Source organism: Lactuca sativa, chromosome 2 (genome assembly GCF_002870075.4).
Source record: "Lactuca sativa cultivar Salinas chromosome 2, Lsat_Salinas_v11, whole genome shotgun sequence".
Lineage (NCBI taxonomy): Eukaryota > Viridiplantae > Streptophyta > Magnoliopsida > Asterales > Asteraceae > Lactuca > Lactuca sativa.
In genome coordinates this window covers 34,089,005-34,106,699 of record NC_056624.2, presented here as the reverse complement: position 1 = coordinate 34,106,699, position 17,695 = coordinate 34,089,005, and the positions used below count along the sequence as shown (strand labels likewise).

Here is a 17,695-nt window from a genome sequence, read left to right as displayed (position 1 = left end):
ATGCACCTCAGATGGGCTCGCGCTTGTTTTGGGCTAGTAAGCCCTTTCAGCCTTAATTAGTCGTTGGGTCTGGTCATGTTTTGAGTTAGTGGGCCACCTTATCTGTTTTGGGCCATGGTTACTATGGTTGGGCTTTATTGGGCCATGAGGCCCATTAATGATTTTGGACTTTGGGGCCATTAGAAAAGGAAGACTTTTTGGGCCATTGTGAAAGGACTTGGGATTTAGGTTCTTCAATTGGATTATGGTTAGCCCTAACCTAGGATAATGGTATTATTGTTCAGCATGGGTGTTCACGGACTGTTAGGAGAGCAACTATAAGATTCAGAAGATAGAGGTGAGTCTCCTCACCATACCAATGGGTCGAAGGCACCAAGGTCAGCCCATTTTATGATATGTTGTACACTAGTTGACGTAGTGTTATGTGGCATGTTAGTTGGTTATGTTCTAGGAGGAATGCTAGTTGTATATGTGGTATACTTTTACGAAAGACCATGGGAGAGCCCATGGAACGTGGATGTAAGACCATGTGGGGAGCCCATGTCCTTCCTATTAAACACCATGGGGGAGTCCATGGAACCTGGATGTAAGACCATGTGGGGAGCCCATGGCTTTCCTATTAAAGACCATAGGGGAATCCCATGGCACTTAGGTGTAAGACCATGTGGGGACCCGATGGCATGCTGGAGTAAGACCCTGGGGGAGCCTAGGACATCCTTATATGTTTGTATGCATGACTTATATGGTTTATTTAGCTTTTATAGCTAATATGGATTATGTGATTATGTGGACTGTGTGGGGTATGCTCTGGGGAACTCACTAAACATTAGCTTATAGTTTGTTGGTTTGTTCCAGGTACTTCTAAGCCTAAGGGCAAGGGCAAGGCTTGATGGAACGACGTGCACTCTTTCAGGCATTTTTATGGGCCACTCTGATATTTGAAATAAAATTGTTTGTTATGAATTTGAAAACAATTGTTCTTGAGATTTTTTGGTTTATTAGAAACGTTGTGATTATTTAAAAATGAAAAAATTCTTTTGAAAATTGGGTTGTTACAAGTTGGTAACAGACCCTTGGTTTGAGGGATTCGGGCACACTCTCGGGTGTGTCAGAACACAAACTAAGGGAATGATAAAATTGTTTTCAAAAAAATAAAAGTTCAGACTTCTTAAAATGGAAAAGAGGAGAGTGAAATGCGCGTGATCGGCTAGGCCAAGTAAGTAGTTCCCCAATATGTTAGCCATGTTATCCTGATATTTGGATTATGATAGTCGGATGGATATTGCTATGTGTATACTTTTAAAATTGTATACGGTTAGGAGCTTATAGCCTTAGAATGATTGATTTGGCCTTATTTCTTATTCCTTGTCTGGTTGTGGTCCTAGGGTAGAATCTATTATTCAAAAGTCTATTTGATCATGTTATGTGTATAATTTGTTACATAAAGGCAACCTGTTATGATTGAGTTCTAGTTTGATATGGATGAAGTAAATCTTAGGATAGCCTTGGGGAAGGTACAGGTAAGTGTGGAAGGTAGTATTGGGCCCGTACTACTGGAAGCACATGACTTGTACCCGAACCAATGTTAGACCTGGAATAAGGAGAACCGGTGTATAAGGACCCCTTTTTTGGATATCCTGGTCATTATGATCTATGGTATTGCAATATAATATGGTGGTGACACGACATGGAGCTGGGGGATCAGAATCAGGATCCGGGGCTGGGTCGGGCGATGGTACCGAGCCTATTGACGAGAGGCTGCATGAGCTTATCGCTGCCGAGGTTACGTGGGGCATCCTTGACACTACCCCAGTGATTTTTGGGACGGTGATGGAAGGGATGATGGAGATTATGGAGGAGAAGCTCAGGTCATTCAGAGCCGAGATTGTTGTGGGTCGGGTCGGGGACCGAACTCCCTCATTCCGGGAGTTCAAGGCGTACGGTGCGCCAAAGTTCTTCGGGGTCAAGGACCCCATAGTTATCCGACGCTGGGTAGCAGACATAGAGAATGCCTAGCACACGATTTCTTTCCCTAATGCGGAAAAGGTGGGTTTTGCTACGTGTATGTTGAGGGATCGAGCCGAGATTAGTGGGTTGAGGTGACTAGACAGGTGGGAGCAGCCGATGTGGCTGAGATGACATGGGCAGAGTACGTCATGCATTTCTATTTGGAGTTTGCACCGCCTTTGAGGTGCAATGGCTAGTGAGGGAGTTTCATGAGCTTCGGAAGACCACCGAGACTGTAGCGGAGATCACCGCTAAGTTTTAGGAACGAGCACTGTTGATCCGACGGTATGCTATAGACAATAATATGAGGAGGAAGAGGTATCATTCCATGTTGAGGGATGATATCCGAGAGTTTGTGATTTACATGGTGCAAGACCCTGAATGAGATGGTGGAGAAGGCCCATGAGCGGTAGATGGAGTTGGATTTCCGCACCAAGCGGAAGCCCGAGCAGGAACAGACAGCGGTAGGCCAGGCTAAAAAGCCTAAGACCTCAGATTCTTCCAGTAGGGGCCAGCAGGGCCGTGGCCGGTGTGCCAAGTGCGGTAAACCACATAGTGGGGCTTGTCGGACGGCAGGTTCAGGATGCTACGCATGTGGCCAGCCGGGCCATGTGATTAGGGATTCCCCCAAGAAGGTCTTGATTTGTTTTCACTGCAACCAGACCAACAAAAAACGGCCCGATTGTATGAGGTTGCAGGGACGAGGAGGAGCAGTGGTTGCGCCTGCACCCGCCACAATGAGGATCACTGATGGTAGCCCTACTTAGGTGGATAGCGGTGAAGAGCCGTGCATTTCAGTTGACTACCGAGGAGGCTCGGGCAGCGCCAGACGTCGTGGCTACTATGCTTTTTATCTTTCCTGCTTGATATTGATTTGTATTGCTTATGTGTATGTACGTGCTCATGTATAGGTACCTTTTTGTCAATGGTATGTCGGCTCACATTCTATTCGACTCGGGTGCTACCTAATTGTTTGTATCTCTTGCGCTTAGCAAGAAGTTCCGGGATGCGCCTGGGACTTTGGATTCCCCGATTGAGGTTGAGATTGTTCATGACCGCATTATGAGTGCTGCGAGGGTGTATCGGAACTATGTCCTGAATTTGCTTAGGGAGAGGTTTTGTATTGATCTAGTTCCGATACCATGGTGATGGCTGAAGGTGATCGTCGGGATGGACTGGTTGGGAGCCAATGGGGCCATGATTGATTGCGAGCACCAGTTGGTGAGGTTTTGAACCCTAAGTGAAGGAGAACTAGATATTAATGGAGAGAGGGCCTCGCAGGGCCAACCCTATGTCCAACTGCGAGAGCTAGCAGATGGCTTCATCAGGGTTGTTCCGGATTTTTGGCTTTTATCACAGATACGAGGGTTGAGACCACGAAAGATTTGGGCAGTGTACCGGTTGTACAGGAGTTCCGGGATGTCTTTCCCTAGGAGTTACCTGGAGTGCCTTCAGAGAGGCAGGTGGAGTTTCGCATTGATTTGGTTTCGGGTGCCGCCCCAATAGCCAAGGCACCATACCGGCTAGCTCAGCCCGAGATGCAGGTGCTATCTACGTAGCTTCAGGAGCTACTGGACCGAGGGTTTATTTGTTCGAGTAGTTCCCCGTGGGGAGCACCGATCCTATCTATGAAAAAGAAGGATGGGTCACACAGGATGTGTATTGATTATTGAGAGCTGAACAAGCTAACGGTGAAAAACCGTTATCCGATCCCGAGGATAGACGGTTTGTTCGATCATCTGCAGGGTGCATCTTGGTTTTCCAAGATTGATCTTCAGTTGGGGTACCATTAGATGAGGATTAGGGAAGAGGATATACCGAAGACAGCGTTTAGGAGTCGATACGGGCACTATGAGTTTGTACTGATGCCATTCGGGCTTACCAATGCCCCAACAACGTTCATGGATCTCATGAATAGGGTGTGTAGACCGATGCTGGATCAGTCGGTGATCATTTTTATTGATGATATCCTGGTCTATTATAAGACTAAGAGCAGCATAAGGAGCATCTGAGGGAGGTATTGGAGACACTGAGAATGGAAAGGATTTATGCCAAGTTATCAAAGTGTGATTTCTGGTTACGAGAGGTGTAGTTTTTGGGGAACATCATCAACCAGGAGGGCATTTCGGTAGATCCAACCAAAGTTGAGGTAGTGATGCGGTGGGAAGTACCGAAGAATGCATCTGAAATTCGTAGCTTCGTGGGTCTAGCAGGGTACTATTCGAGATTCATCTAGGATTTCTCCAAGATTGTGGTGCCTTTGACCCGCCTGACCAAGAAGAATGTGACATTTCGATGGGGCCCAGATCAGCAGTTGGCTTTTGAGACCCTGAGACAGAGGTTATGTGAAGCTCCGATTCTTGTACTACCAGAGAGACTGGATGATTTAGTAGTGTACTGTGATGCATCGATCTCAGGGTTAGGCGTTGTACTGATGCAGAGAGGGCATGTGATCGCGTACGCGTCGAGGCAGTTGAAGCCTCACGAGGCGAACTACCCCACTCACAACCTGGAATTGGGGGTAGTGGTGTTTGCCCTCAAGATTTGGAGGCACTATTTGTATGGAGTTCGGTGCACCATCTTCACTGACCACAAAAGTTTGAAGTATTTGATGGATCAGCAGAACCTAAACATGTGACAAAGTAGGTGGTTGGATGTACTGAAAGATTATGATTGCGAGATCTTGTATCATCCAGTGAAGGCCAACGTGGTGGCCGATGCCTTGAGTCGTAAGATGGCGGGCTCTGCGATCAGGAACGTTTGTTTGAGGATGACGGTGGTCTCTCCATTGCTAGATATGATCAAGAAGGCTCAAGTGGAGGGCTTGAAGAAAGAAAACTGGAAGATAAAGCGGAGTCGGGGTCAGTTTCCCTTGTTTGTTCGGGATAGCTGAGGTGTTCTGACACGGTGTGGCCGGGTGTGGGTACCGGTAACCAAGGATGTGAGACAGAAGATCCTGGAGGAGGCACACAGATCCAAGTTCTCTATTCACCCGGGGGCCACAAAGATATATAAGGATCTGAGGTTGAGTTACTGGCGGCCTTGCATGAAGTGGGAGATTGTGTGGTTCGTGGAGCGGTGCTTGACCTATAGGAAAGTAAAGGCCGAACATCAGAGGCCTCATGGCAAGGTTCAGCTGTTACCCATTCTTATGTGGAATTGGGAAGAGATCACCATGGACTTCATCACGAAGTTACCGAGGACGACAAGGGTTGTGGATGCCATATGGGTTATTGTGGATAGGTTGACGAAGAGTGCCCACTTTATTCCGACCACTGAGAGCATCTTCGCTGAGAAATTGGCGGATATTTATATGCGAGGGGTGGTGGTTAGGCATGGGGTGCCAGTGTCGGTGGTATCTGACCGGGATGTCTGATTTACATCTAAATTTCTGGAGGAAGTTCCACGAGGAACTGGGCACTCCTTTACATTTTACCACGGATTACCACCCCCATACAGATGGCCAGAGTGAGAGAACGATCAAGACACTGTAGGATATGCTTCGAGCATGGGTATTGGACTTCGGAGGGAGTTGGGATACATACCTCCCACTAGCAAAGTTTTCATATAACAATAGTTATCATGATAGCATCGACTGACCCCCGTTCGAGATGTTGTATGGTCGGAGGTTTAGGACCCTTGTTTGTTGGGGCGAGGTTGGACACCGAGTCATGGGGAGAACTGAGGTGGTGTTCAGCACTACCAAGTTGATTCAACAGGTGCGCGACTGGCTGCGAGTCGCACAAAGCCGTCATAAAAGCTATGCTGACCGACACCGATCGAATCTTGAGTTGCAGGTGGGGGAATTAGTTTTGTTGAAGGTGTCGCCACGGAAGGGAGTCATCAGGTTTCAAAAGAGGGGCAATTTAGGGCCCCGATACATTGGTCCATTCCGGGTTTCTGCCTGGGTAAGCAAGGTGGCTTACCGTTTGGATCTACCGGACGAGCTTAGCCAGATTCATAACACCTTCCATGTGTGTGAGCTTCGTAAGTGTGTCACCGAAAAGGCTGTAGTTATGTCATTAGACGACATTTGGGTTGATGAGATCCCGAACTACATTGAGAGACCCATTGTGGTTTTAGATAGGAAGACTAAGGTTCTTCGTAACAAGGAGGTGAAGTTGTTGAAGGTGCAATGGCAGCACCGAAGAGGCTCCGAATGGACATGGGAGCCGGAGGACGACATGCAGGAGCATTACCCCGATCTATTTTCATCTACGGACTTCGAGGAAGAAGTCTTGTCCAAGTGGGGGAGAGTTGTAATACTCCAAATCAGGTATTACTCTTTAGACCCTTGAAATGGAAAAGATGGCATAAAAGGTCCCTAATTCTCGGACTTGACACCTATTTAAACACCCTTAAGCCTCTTGGACCAAACCCTAATCAACCTCCATAGCCTCATTTCGCCCTTCTACACCAGAGATACCTTGTGAGAGTGTTTTTGAGCTTAAGGAGTGTATTTATGGCCATTTTAGAGGTCATTCAAGAAAAAAGGAATTGCTAAGCAAGGTTGGAGTGGCATTGGGCTACAAGAATCTACATCTAGTTCACCTTGAAGATCCTCTGGAGGTATAAAGTCTTGATCTTGCCATCTTATTCATTAGATCTAGCTAGGGTTTTCTATATTTTCCCTTTAGCTGGTTTTGGACCTTCTCTTGAGAGTTGAGCAACTCCAGAGACTAAAATGGTTAGATCTGAGCTTTATGAGCATGCTAGATGCATAAAGGTGCTAGCTTGAAGAGTATCTAGACTCCATGCATGAGTTTGAAGCTTTATATGAAGTCCTAATGTGAAGAATGAATATTTTAAGTTCCATATAGCATGCAAAGGGATAAAGTTGCCAACTTTATGCCCTAGGACATCTTAATGAGCTGAGATTTGATATTGGACGTTAGAGCATGGAGTATCAAGCACTTAATGGAAGATGGTGTTTAATGTGTTTGTACACTGGGCATAACTTAGAGTACACAGCACGTACAACTTAGGAACTCAGTAAGCTACGCGTACCAAGATGGTACGCAAGGCGTATGCACCTCAGATGGGCTCGGGCTTGTTTTGGGCTAGTAAGCCCTTTCGACCTTAATTAGTCATTGGGTCTGGTCACGTTTTGAGTTAGTGGGCCACCTTATATGTTTTGGGCCATTTGGGGTTTATTGGGCCGCGAGGCCCATTAATGATTTTAGACTTTGGGCCCATTAGCAAAGGAAGACTTTTTGGGCCATTGTGAAAGGACTTAGGGTTTGGGTTCTTCAATTGGATTATGGTTAGCCCTAACCTTGGGTAATGGTTTTATTGTTCAACACGAGTGTTCAGGGACTATTAGGAGAGCAACTTTCGAATTCAACAAATAGAGGTGAGTCTCCTCACCATACCATTGGGTCGAAGGCACCAAGGCCGGCCCATTTTATGATACTTTGTACACTAGTTGATGTAGTGTTATGTGGCATGTTAGTTGGTTATATTCTAGGAGGAATGCTAGTTGTATATGCGGTATACTTGTATGGAAGACCATGGGAGAGACCATGGCGCGTGGATGTAAGACCATGTGGGGAGCCCATGACTTTCCTATTTGTGAACCCGTTAATTTCAAATCTGTAAAAGTCAACAAAAGTCAACCAAGGTCAACAAAAGTCAAAGTTCCTAAATAAAAGTAAAATTTGTTGATTTGCAATTTATTAAGGATAAATTAATATATGGAAATTCCTTTTTATTAAAGTGTCGAAAAAATTGAGAATTTAATCCCAAAATATAAACCAAGTGCGAGAACCGAGAACACACCAACCGAAAACCCTCGCAGACCCTACCCTTCGCGGACCGAAAACAACCTCACCAAAAACCTCTTTCTTCCCCACTGAAAACGTGCGAAGCCGACTTATATTCAGACCGAAATCAGTTTTTGGTCCACACTGAAATCAACTGGACCAAAATCACTTTGTTGACCGCAGACTCCTTTCCTCGGGAGGAGTTCTAGGCCGAAAACCCATAATATCTAGATATTATTCTTTAAACCGCCTCATATTTTACTTCATATAAAAGATACATTTCAAAAATATCTTCTCGTACAACATTCACAGTAAACGAAATCCTTCATGTTTTCTCTCAAATTATCAACCTTCTTTTGCTTTCACTTCAAGTTCTTCACAAACATCTTCATACCACTCCTAAGTGTTGGTAAGTTTTATTCATAAAACTTGTATTATAAAGCACATATATTACTTGTATCATCTTAATCACACATGATTATGTCTGTAAAATCATTAGGATACGGCTATCGTCACGTGTTCTAAATCGAAGTTCATCGTATCTATTCTGTGATAAAAACTGTTATCACACATAAGGTGAGTTCATACCCCCTACGTTTTCATGATTTTTCACTGTTTTAGGGGGGGGGGGGGGGGGATACAAGTGTAACACAAGAAAATTGTGTTAATATCTAAATGTTTTCAATATCTATCAATCGTTGCCGCATTAAAAAAAAAATATTTATATATGTATAAGTTTTATAATTAAGGTTCAACAGGCTTAAATTTGATAATTTGACTCCATTTCCTGTTCCTTGTTTGGTTGTGGGCTTGGGTTGGAATTATTTATCCGACTGTCTATTTAATCATAATTATATAAATACTATATTTATATAAGTATAAAATTATTTAAAACTTGTTAAACAAAAATATAATTTTTGCAAACTATTTTAGTACATTGGATATAAATGTTAAATTTCACGAAACAACCGTATCATAGATTTTATAATTTAAACTTGCCGAATTATTAACAATACAAAGGTTTTTGTTTCGGTAAAACATAATCATCTAAACTATAATAGGTATAGTTTATGGAACTTGCATATTGCTTTTCAAAGTTCAGAATACAATACGGAAAACCAACACATATAAACTATAATAGGTATAGTTTATGGATCATATGCACTACATTACATACTCAGAAAACATTATGGAAAACAAACATATAAACTATAATAAATATAGTTTATGAGATATACTTATTGTATATCCATTAGAAGGTAACTTTTCATTATTCTACACGTAACCATCAATATAGCATTTGTGAGTCACATTTCATGTACTTATCTAAGTACCAATCAAGTCCTGAAATTATAACCAGAGTCTCCTGGAGGGAGAGCATGAAACTTGTGTATAGATCTATACAGGACTGTCAATCCCGCACCTGAGCTGCTTGCAACAGCTAGGCTAGCATGCTTGAGGTGACAAATGTCGTACCGATTTCGACGCCTGAAGAACGTCGTGTTCAAGCCATCTTAGGTCATCAAGCATGGTTATGATAAATCACAATTTGGTATTGAACAATACGATTAGTGTATGAATAATTAAACAAGTTCACATAGTTTTATTAAATAATAAAACTATAATACAGTATTTTACAAGTACAACTGGTGAATCTAGGCACTTACAATTACGCCGTTTTCATACAAGTACAAATACATAATACTATTACAGTACAGAGAAAACATACTTTTCATGGTTTCATGTGAACTAAAACTACATTTTACTATCTTAGAGTACAAAATCATTTATACGCTTTGATTACAACATATTACAATAGAAAATATAGGATTTTCTAGGGAAAACATACTTACATTTTCAAGGAACAAATAACAGATTTCAGTTACAAACATGCTTATGAAATCACCAACTTAATTGTGGACACTCTTTTCAAAAGTATTTGTATTATCAGGAAATCAGTAAACAGGTATCCACAGGTTTTGAGAAGGCGGAGCTTCATAGACTCGTATCTTTTAACTTTTGCTATACATTTTGGTGTCAATATACAATGATTTGAACACATGTAAAAACTTGTACTTTATCAATACATGGTTGCTGTACTTTGATTACTATTATGCAATTGTTGTGATACTGTACATGACGTCATCCGCCCTCGAACGTTTCTGTTGTTCCGTTTTTGGGGCGTGTGACACTATTAATGACCATGGGGGAGCCCATGACACCTGCATGTAGGACCATGTGGGGAACCCATGGCTTTCCTATTAAAGACCATGGTGGAGCCCATGACACTTAAGTGTAAGACCATGTGGGGAGCCCATGGCATCCTTATATGTTTGTATGCATGGATTATATGGTTTATGTGGCTTTTATAGCTAATATAGATTGTGTAATTATGTGGACTGTGTGTGGTATGCTCTGGGGAACTCACTAAGCATTAGCTTACAGTTTGTTGGTTTGTTTCAGGTACTTCTGAGCCTAAGGCCAAAGGCAAGGCTTGATGGCGCGACATTCACTCTTTCAAGTATTTTTATGGGACACTCTGATAGTTGAAATAAAATCGTTGATGGTATGAATTTGAAAACAATCATTCTTGAGATTTTGTGGTTTGTTGGAAACGTTGTGATTATTAAAAAATGAAAATTTTCTTTTGAAAATTGGGTCATTACAATTGGGTTACATCAGATTAGATAGAGAATTTGAAATTTCTTATTAACTTAAAAATGACGAATATATATATATATATATATATATATATATATATATATATATATATATATATATATATATATATATATATATATATATATATATATACTGGGTTACATAAGATTAGATAGAGAATTTGAAATTTCTTATTAACTTAAAAATGACGAATTTGTTGCTAGCTTACTTCATTATTGCAATTTTCGTTGGATGCATTATATAATTAAAAAAAAATATACTTTAAATCAGGATATCAAGTTTTATGGTAAACGTAACATTATGTAACCCAACATATCCATATCATCAGGTCATTTAATGACTATGCGTCCAGGTCAGTAATGAAACCGGTAATATGTATGTTATAGGGAAAAAAGGGCCAAATCATCACTTAACTTTAGCTTGGGAGTTATTCGTAAATTATGGTAAAATAATAAGACTTTACTGAAACCAAGTAAGTAATGCAACCCGTAAACCGGTAATAAATGGTCAAATCATCATTTTTACCGTAATTGGGACTTTTTCGTACACAAAATTTAGTTTTAGACTTTTTCGTAAATTAAGGTAAAACATTATGATTTTTCTGGAGATTTTATAGATAGATTTTAATGTAAACCCGTTATTAAATTGGGATGTAAAATGTTGTAAATTTTAGTAGAATTCCACAATTATTAGAAAACTCTGATAGTTCCGTTGGATTAGACGTTAGAAAAATTGGGTCGTTACAACGAGAGAAGTGAAAGAGAAATTTAGAGCGTACTCGAGAGGGAAAAGGAAAGTGTGAATGAAAGAAGAAGAGAAAAATCGTAGAGAAATAAGACTAGATAACCATGTTCGTGTCTACTATGGACTACAATGTCGCCAATCGCGACAGCAACAAAGATGGTGGCAGTAATCGGAGGTCCCCGATGGTCCAGAAACAATTATATTGTCTTAGGGAAAATCGTAAGAAAGGTCTCCAATGGTCCAACAACAATCACATTTTCTTAGGGCATGTTCCCGTTTCATATCATCCTCTCAGATCCAATGAACTCAGAAAGGTTTGTTAAATTCTATAGAAAATCCATAACTCGAATTTCGTTTTAATATGTTCTCTTACCAAGTTTGAAACGGATAATCCATAACTACATTTGTATATATGAGAATTAGGTTTAAACCCGTGGAAACCACGGTTGATAAAGTAAAAATATATAGATTTTATAATGGTTTTATTTAGAAAAGTCACGATTCTTTAATTTTACATGATAATCTGACATTTCCTGTCAAAATAAAAATAATGACGTTTTCGTTAATTGGGCAAAAAGTTAAATAATCGGGATTTTTCCTAGTTCAAAATTTTATTTTTAGGACTTTATCAAAAAAGTTCCTAAAATATTGAAACTTCTTTTTTGCGTAAAACCCGATTTTAAAAATAGAAACATAATTTTGTTTGTCTAGTAAAATAAGATTTCATAACTTTTGAAAAAATCATGAATGTTGAAAATGTATTATTTGTTTATTTTTTAATTTTTTTTATTAACATTGTTATTTTTAGGTGATATGTGCATAATTAGTTAATTATTTAGCATACATTTTTATTCATTTTTAACTAATTATGTGAATAATATGGACAAAAGGTACTTAATATTGTTTAAATTTTGTTCTCAGTCCAAAAGACATGCTTGGGAGTGAAAGGGAACAAGGGAAAGCAATTGAAGACCAAAGAGTGAAGATTGAGGGACAAAAGCTCATCTACTCGGCGAGTACACGAGCCTACTCGGCGAGTCCATCAGAATATTCCAGAAGATAGCCACGACTCCTGATTTAAGACGGATAACTATGAGTCTACTCAGCGAGTTGGGTCTGCTACTCGCCGAGTACACCTTGTTTTGAGATATCTATAAAAACCAAGCCTTTATCCGATGGGACTACTTTTCTGGCGATTTTTGAAGACCCTTCTACGATTGAGAACCCTAGAGAACGCTGAGGAATTCTAATCTTCAACCCTTTTGAAGAATTGAAGCAACTAGGTTAATCATTGCACTTAGCTTTCGGAATTGAGTATGTTTAATCTAGTTAAACTTGTTTTTGTGTTTGTTTTTACTGCAACTATGAGCTAAATACGTTTTTGTTTCTGTTTGGGGAATACCAAGGAACTCCTATGGTTTAATTCTTAGCTTTTGGTTAATTGTTTATTGGTGATCTATTAAATTAAGTTTGTTAAAGAACCTTATGCATTGATCACAATTATTTTCTGTTAATTGGAAGACAATTAAGCTGCATGAACATCTCTTAGTTGTTAACCTCATATGTCTATGTGAAAACTAACTCATATGCTTAGGAATAATGATTATGAAACTAAGATTAATGAGACAATAATTAGATTAATGTGTGAGCTTGTTTGAGAAACCATCAAACAAGAGGTTAATTGAACTATTAATTTGATTAACCACTACAAATCTTATTTAATCCAAATTATTAATCTACGAAATTAATTAGTTTAAACACTTGATCACTGTGACAACTGTCAAATTCAGGTCATTCTCGGACTCATGCATCTTTATAAAAACCATTCATGCACAACATGCCATGGCCTAGTAGTATAGATTAGGTCAAAATCTTGCATAAACTAGGATCCAACTAAGATCTAGGACTAATATACTTGACACTTACGATTCTAGTAAGTTGCTTAACTACAATAGGAAATGTCAATGCGATAATTTGAATGAAACTTTCAAGCTTTGTTATAATTGAAATAGGGTATAAAACCCTAAAAATAAATTAAAACATTCTAATTATACTTCAACATGTTGTTGAATATCAAACAATATTCCAAAAACCCTAAAGAGCCAAAAATCTAAAGTTATAAATTATAAAGCTTAAAAACCTTATAAAATTTGGCTATAAACTTCCAAATATCAAATTTTATTAATCAAATTATGGATTATACCAATGAAATAGAAATATAAATTAACATGCATTAATCATAATTAATTAGTTAAAAACAAGATTGTTTTTAAATAAATCAAAAATTGCTTAAAGAATCACTTTTATAAAAATTAGATTTTTATAAAAATTAAGGAGGGATTTTTATAAAATTTGAATTGAGGAGAGAGAAGGCCTAATCCACTCAAAAATCTGGCCATTCTCCCCTCCCCATGCTCCCTCTTCCCAAAAACTTCAATCATTAAGTCAAAACCCTCACTCCACCTCTTCTTTCTCCACTCTCTTACACTCCACTCTTCACACACTTCACTCTCTTCTTCCCTCTCTCTAAACCCACGAAAATCCTCTCATTCCTCTGCAAAATTTCGAGATTGTGAAGCCCTTGAATTGTTCTTACTTCCCTCAAGATCATAACAAAGGTAAACAACATCATCTTCTTCCATAGTTACATGATTTTACTTCTTTTCTTTCTTAGTTTTCTCTTCTTTTCGGATTCTATGCCATTCCATGGCTAGAAATCTGTATATTTTCCCTTGTGGTTTGTAGATTCTCACCATAACACAATCCATGTGTTAGAGATGGTGAAAATCCGGGATCAAACCCATGCAATGAGTGAAAAAGATGCACATATGATCATGTGACATCAAAACCTAATATTTCATGTTCTTCTCCGTTTCTTTTGTGTTCATGCATGACCAAAAGCATTTAAACCATTTCTAGTACATCTTGGATGCTCATTCATTCCATGCATGTGTTAGAAATCGGGCCTTACCAAAGACATGCATGATCTTCTTGTTGAAATACCCTAATAATGCACACAAGTAAACATGCAATCTGCCAGATTACTTTGTTCGACTTTGAATGGCCATAACTCAGTCATTTCTTAACCAAATCATGATATTCTTTTTGTATTGGTTAGTTCCACGAGTTAACTTTCAAAACCAACTGGTCTTACTGTAAAATATTAAATATCCGATTTTTGGCAGTTTTTACAAAATGGTTGCGCATACAGCTCTTTTTCTGTGATCACTATTTTTGTCTTGCATAATCAATGGCCTTAAACCCAACCATAAATCTGAGGAAAAATACCTTAGAAACTTAACATATCTATTGAATGATGGTTGAAATTTCGTGGCTTAAAACCTCACTGAATGGGCTACACAAATTCATGAACTTCAGCCACATCTACACTTCATGCATTATTGCATGCAACTTTTCTTAAATTGTTTGGAATCATTACCCTCATTTATATTCTGAATAAATTTTTTTACATTTTTCCTTTTGAAAGCCCTTGCATGCATGAGATAATCTGGAAAATTTCAAGAGCTTTTGTTATTTCTTTGATTTATTAGAGTTATTGCTAAAACCAAGGGCATAAATCATATAAAATACTTCCAGAGGTCAATAAATCCTAAATAAATTCATGGATGATCCTTATGGGGAATAATGACCTCTCACCAAATTTCAGAAATTATGTTTACTGTTTAATATGATTTCTAATTTTCTTTTATTTAGGACATGATAAATTACAAAACCACTTTAGAGGATATGAAAATTTTATCTAAAAATTTTCGCATACCTTACCTGTGATGGGTGACTCCAGAAAATAAGTTCAAGATTTTTCATCATGTCTTACTATTTTTCCCAATTTTTGGTAATTATAATGGTCTAAAAATGGGAAAAATAGTTCTGATTATCCAAAATTCATGAAAATTTACCAGGATATCATATTATACAGTAGGAGGTTACATAAAAATTTTGAGGATTTTCTCTACTGTAAACTATTTTTCTCTTATTTTCTAAAGTTAATTGCATTAAAATGCACTTAAATATACATAAATACCCAAAACCAGTTTATACATTATGAAAACCACTTTTGATATTTTTCCCAGGATATTTATACTGTAAAGGATGTTACAAAAATTTATGGTGATTTATTTTAAATGTTTAATATTATTTCTTCAATTAATGACTATTTAAAGGAATAAAACAAGGAAAAATAGAAATACCCACTGAAAAATATCTTTTATATTTTTCCCAGTCTATTTATGTATAATAAAAATTAAATAAAAAGGTTGGGTAATTTTGGAATCTTTTTTCTATTTATTTCAATTTTTATTGGAATAAATGCCCATAAATCATAAAATATAATTAAACACCTTGGAAATCCATTTTTATATTTCTCCCAGCTTAGTATTGTGTAATAACAGTTAAATAAAAAGTTTGAGAATTTTTATCCCTCGAATGTTATTTTTCGTGAATTTATGTTGTTACTGAGACTTAAAATTTGGAAAATTAACCTTCCAAGGTTGTAATTAATCGCACGACTTGTAAAATTTCAATACTTCAGAAAAAGTGTAACTAATTGATATAAAATCCAATACTAAAACATAAATTGTTATTTCCCTATATGTAGAGTTTAGTATATTAACATTAGATATCGACATGGAAGCTTACTAGTGTGTGTGTTTGATGTTGTAAGATCCCGGTAGTAAGACGTTGGTGCATCCCGAAGTACCTCTTATGCCTACACAAAACATCGTGAGTATTGTCTTGCAAAACTAGAATAAAAACCTTTTACTTTCATTAATTGTTTTAGTTAAAATTAATTATTAGTTTAATTTTTCGTTCCCTGAGTTCGATACCTTACTTACTAAACTATACCACTAAAAGACAGGTTCACTGCCTTTGTGTGCTAAATTTATTAATAAAAAGTAGGGATAAAACAAGTGCATTTTACATACATCAAGTTTTTGGCGCCGTTGCCGGGGAACGGTTCTAAATAATTAATCTAATTCCTAATTTTTTCGATCCTTTGTGTGAGTTTACTTGCATAGAGTTAATTTATTGCAATTTAGTAGTTAGTAATTAGGTTTTAGCATCTGTTTTAGTTTTAATATTAAGTTTATAATTTTTTCAAAATCACACTGGTACTCGTCGAGTGCAGTCGCACCTACTCGGCGAGTACAAGCGTATTTAGCAGTTTAATTTTCGATTTTTTTAGTACATTTTCTTTGTTCTTTTTACGTTTTTATCTTGTTTATTTCAGGACTTTCATGACCAGAGGATCAAACACCCCGCTGGTACCCCCGTTTGAAGATCCCGAAACCGCATTGAAAAGAAACAAAGGAAAGGACGTGGAGAGTTCGAGTACACCAAAGAAGTCACCTTTGTCCAATTTGAAGACTGTTTTTTTGGAAAAAAGAAGAGCAGCAAATCAGGAGCATCTAGCGCTTCTTTAGTAATCGACGAACCGGCTAAGGAAGATATTGAGTACGAGACCGAGGAAGAAGAGGACCCGACATACGAGCACGATACCGAGTCCAAGGAAGAGTTAGCTATCACAATGGCTAACATTGATGAAATCCCCATGGGAGAATGGAAGAAGAGGATGCGCGACGACACTGGCCCGGGACTTGTGCAACCCGCAATTCCCGCGACTGCTACCTTCGAGCTAAAGGGTCATATCCTAGCTTTACTTAAAGAAATACCTTTTTATGGAAAAGACCATGAAGATGCCTATAAGCATTTGGACGAAGTCAATGATGTAGCTGATTACTTCAATGTTCCAAATGTGCCCCGCGAGACTCAACTACTTCGTATGCTTTCGGTGACATTCAAAGGTGCTGCAAAAGACTAGCTCAAGTCACTTCCCCCCGGATCAGTCACCACATGGGCCAAGGTCAAAGAAGAAGTCATTGATCACTTTTGCCCACCTTCCAAGATAGCCAAGTTGAAGAAGGCTATTGCTAACTTTGAACAACAAGCTGGAGAGTCGCTATATGAAGCATGGGAGAGGTACAAGAGCTTACTAAGAAACTGCCCACACCATGACCTAAACAGCCAGCAAGAAGTATCCATCTTCTATGATGGAGTAAATGTCACAACCAGGCAGTTACTAGACTCGCAAGGCCCGCTCACAAAGAAGCCGCCCTCGGTGATCAAAGAATTGATTGAAGAATTCTCTAAACACTCTAGAGAATACCACAACCCTAGATATGATGTCACTAGGGGAGCCGCTTATGCAGCTACTGAAGAATTATCCGCGGTCATGGCTATGTTAAAAACCATGGATAGGATGATGGATAAGATGGATCAAACGATCCATGCTATTCGGGTAGGTTGTGAAAACTGCAATGGGCCTCACCTCACTAGAGACTGCGATTTAGATGAGAATGGCAACAAGAAGGCGCAAGTGTGTTACTCAAGTGGAGACCGATATGATGAAGACTGACGCAAACAAAAGAAAGAGTGGCTCCCTTATGAAGAGTACAAGAAAGCCAAGGAGGAAAGGTTTAGGC

At 38.7% G+C, this 17,695-nt stretch overlaps 1 non-coding gene across 1 annotated transcript; it reads right to left on the bottom strand.

Moving 5' to 3' along the window:
- Positions 1-17,124: 17,124 nt before the first annotated feature.
- LOC111882678 (small nucleolar RNA R71) lies at positions 17,125-17,231 on the bottom strand. Its single transcript, XR_002847218.2, has one exon. It is a non-coding gene; the product is annotated as a small nucleolar RNA R71 (small nucleolar RNA).
- Positions 17,232-17,695: the final 464 nt, after the last annotated feature.